We start from the raw sequence: 4,078 nt of genomic DNA on the forward strand, positions 1-4,078 counted from the left end.
CTTTTATTTTTGTTGTTAGAGTTGGCATTCTGTTCTTGTGGCTGTCTTCTTTTTGGTTTGTTGAATGATTACTTTCTTGGTTGTTCTAGGGCGTGATTTCCGTCCTTGTATTGCTTCTTTTCTGTTATTATCCTTTGAAGGGCTGGATTCGTGGAAAGATATTGTGTGAACTTGGTTTTGTCGTGGAATACTTTGGTTTCTCCATCTATGGTAATTGAGAGTTTGGCCGGGTATAGTAGCCTGGGCTGGCATTTGTGTTCTCTTAGTGTCTGTATAACATCTGTCCAGGCTCTTCTGGCTTTCATAGTCTCTGGTGAAAAGTCTGGTGTAATTCTGATAGGCCTTCCTTTATATGTTACTTGACCTTTCTCCCTTACTGCTTTTAATATTCTATCTTTATTTAGTGCATTTGTTGTTCTGATTATTATGTGTCGGGAGGAATTTCTTTTCTGGTCCAGTCTATTTGGAGTTCTGTATGCTTCTTGTATGATCATGGGCATCTCTTTTTTTATGTTTGGGAAGTTTTCTTCTATTATTTTGTTGAAGATATTAGCTGGCCCTTTAAGTTGAAAATCTTCATTCTCATCAATTCCTATTATCCGTAGGTTTGGTCTTCTCATTGTGTCCTGGATTACCTGGATGTTTTGAGTTAGGATCCTTTTGCATTTTGTATTTTCTTTGACTGTTGTGTCGATGTTCTCTATGGAATCTTCTGCACCTGAGATTCTCTCTTCCATTTCTTGTATTCTGTTGCTGATGCTCGCATCTATGGTTCCAGATCTCTTTCCTAGGGTTTCTATCTCCAGCGTTGCCTCGCTTTGGGTTTTCTTTATTGTGTCTACTTCCCCTTTTAGTTCTAGTATGGTTTTGTTCATTTCCATCACCTGTTTGGCTGTGTTTTCCTGCTTTTCTTTAAGAGCCTGTAACTCTTTAGCAGTGCTCTCCTGTAAGTCTTTAAGTGACTTATGAAAGTCCTTCTTGATGTCCTCTATCATCATCATGAGAAATGTTTTTAAATCTGGGTCTAGATTTTCGGTTGTGTTGGGGTGCCCAGGACTAGGTGGGGTGGGAGTGCTGCGTTCTGATGATGGTGAGTGGTCTTGATTTCTGTTAGTAGGATTCTTACGTTTGCCTTTCACCATCTGGTAATCTCTGAAGCTAGCTGTTTTAGTTGTCACTGTTAAGAGCTTGTTCTTCAGGTGACTCTGTTAGCCTCTATGAGCAGACCTGGAGGGTAGCACTCTCCTTAGTTTCAGTGGGCAGAGTATTCTCTGCAGGCAAGCTCTCTTCTTGCAAGGCAGGTACCCAGATATCTGGTGTTCGAACCAGACTCCTGGCAGAAGTTGTGTTCCACTCACTAGAGGTCTTAGGATCACGTGTGGAATCCTGTGTGGGCCCTTGCGGGTGTCAGGCGACTCAGCTGGCAAGGTAGCCGGGGCTCGAGTGGAGTGGAAGGGGTTTGTGCCCCAGATCAAGCCCGGGTAGCCTGCTTCCCTATGTACCGCAGTCTCAAGTTCCACGCGATTGGATTGGGGTAGGCGCTGTGTTCCACTCACCAGAGGTCTTAGGGTCCCGTGGGGAGTCCCGTGTGGGCCCTTGCGGGTGTTGGGCAAGACTCTGCTGTCAAGGTAGCCCGGGGCTCGAGTCTCGAGTCGAGCGGAAGGGACTTGTGCCCCAGATCAGGCCCGGGTAGCCTGCTTCCCTATGTACCGCAGTCTCAAGTTCCGCGCGATTGGATTGGGGCAGGCACTGTGGTCCACTCACCAGAGGTCTTAGGGTCCCGTGGGGAGTCCCGTGTGGACCCTTGCGGGTGTTGGGCAAGACTCTGCTGGCAAGGTAGCCCGGGGCTCAAGTCTCGAGTCGAGCGGAAGGGACTTGTGCCCCAGATCAGGCCCGGGTAGCCTGCTTCCCTATGTACCACAGTCTCGAGTTCCGCGCGATTGGATTGGGGCAGGCACTGTGATCCACTCACCAGAGGTCTTAGGGTCCCGTGGGGAGTCCTGTGTGGACCCTTGCGGGTGTTGGGCAAGACTCTGCTGGCAAGGTAGCCCGGGGCTCGAGTCACGAGTCGAGCAGAAGGGACTTGTGCCCCAGATCAGGCCCGGGTAGCCTGCTTCCCTATGTACCGCAGTCTCAAGTTCCGCGCGATTGGATTGGGGCAGGCACTGTGATCCACTCACCAGAGGTCTTAGGGTCCCGTGGGGAGTCCCGTGTGGACCCTTGCGGGTGTTGGGCAAGACTCTGCTGGCAAGGTAGCCCGGGGCTCGAGTCACGAGTCGAGAGGAAGGGACTTGTGCCCCAGATCAGGCCCGGGTAGCCTGCTTCCCTATGTACCGCAGTCTCAAGTTCCGCGCGATTGGATTGGGGCAGGCACTGTGATCCACTCACCAGAGGTCTTAGGGTCCCGTGGGGAGTCCCGTGTGGACCCTTGCGGGTGTTGGGCAAGACTCTGCTGTCAAGGTAGCCCGGGGCTCGAGTCTCGAGTCGAGCGGAAGGGACTTGTGCCCCAGATCAGGCCCGGGTAGCCTGCTTCCCTATGTACCGCAGTCTCAAGTTCCGCGCGATTGGATTGGGGCAGGCACTGTGGTCCACTCACCAGAGGTCTTAGGGTCCCGTGGGGAGTCCCGTGTGGACCCTTGCGGGTGTTGGGCAAGACTCTGCTGGCAAGGTAGCCCGGGGCTCGAGTCTCGAGTCGAGAGGAAGGGACTTGTGCCCCAGATCAGGCCCGGGTAGCCTGCTTCCCTATGTACCGCAGTCTCGAGTTCCGCGCGATTGGATTGGGGCAGGCACTGTGATCCACTCACCAGAGGTCTTAGGGTCCCGTGGGGAGTCCCGTGTGGACCCTTGCGGGTGTTGGGCAAGACTCTGCTGGCAAGGTAGCCCGGGGCTCGAGTCTCGAGTCGAGCGGAAGGGCTTTCCTGTAGTTTTGTTTTCTTGGGAATGCCACCGAAATATGAGAATAGATTGTGAATTTGGTTTCTTTTACCTTCCCTAACACATTTCATCTTCATGATGTGCATGCTGAGAATTTGTTACTTTCTATTGCTGATGTTATTATATAATACAGATATATCACAAGTTAGATTTAATTGAATTCAAGAGGAACTTACACATTGACGAATAATTAAAATTTTTTACATGTTTATGCAAACATGTTAATTTAAAAATACATTCCAATTTTTATGTATAAATGCTGGAATTTAATAATATCATCAAAAGAATAATTTATCTTGAGATTTATCCCTGGGGTGAAAAGATGTTTTGATAGGTAGAAAGCAATAACTGATAAGCCAGTCAATGAATAAAATGAAAAAAAAAATCATGTGGTTTTCTTATTAGAACCTTAAATTCAAATATACTTCTTTCAGAATTTGTTGATTTGTGTGTGTGTGTGTGTGTGTGTGTGTGTGTGTTTATGCTTTCAAATTTAGATTTTCAGCCAGCAGTTGAATGGATACATGGAATTTCAGTGCAAAATAGCAGGAAAGGAAGGTACTGGTGTACTAAGTAGCAGCAGAGAATAAGGGGTGGAGAAGCAAGCAGGTCCGACTTGGATGCTGCCCAAATCTAAAACACCAAGAAAGAGAGAAAGAAAGAGAGAGAGAGAGAGAGAGAGAGAGAGAGAGAGAGAGAGAGAGAGACGGATGGACAGATAGACAGGCAGACAGACAAGAGACCATGTAGGAACCTGGGAAAGATTTTCCAGGAAGATAAAGAGAACACTCAAAGGTACTATTTAATACGTAGGTCAAAGTAGAAAAACGTCAAGCAATAACCAGGATTAGCCAAATGTGGAACTCATAGAGGAATCTTATGAGAGCAAAATGTAAAAGCAATGACCCTCCAATAGGTAGTACAATAAAGCACTAACTGAAAATGTTTCCATTAAGAAAACCTAAACTGGAGAGATTCATTCCTGAAGTCTACCTAACCTTGAAGGACAACACCAGCACTTCTTAAAGTGCTCCACACAGTAGAGAAGGGGCAATGCAGAACTCATTCTACAAACCCAGTATTACGCTGATATCATGGACATATAAGGATAAACAAAAGCAGAGAACTATAAACTAGTTTCTCT

Source organism: Mus musculus, chromosome 13, assembly GCF_000001635.26.
Source record: "Mus musculus strain C57BL/6J chromosome 13, GRCm38.p6 C57BL/6J".
Lineage (NCBI taxonomy): Eukaryota > Metazoa > Chordata > Mammalia > Rodentia > Muridae > Mus > Mus musculus.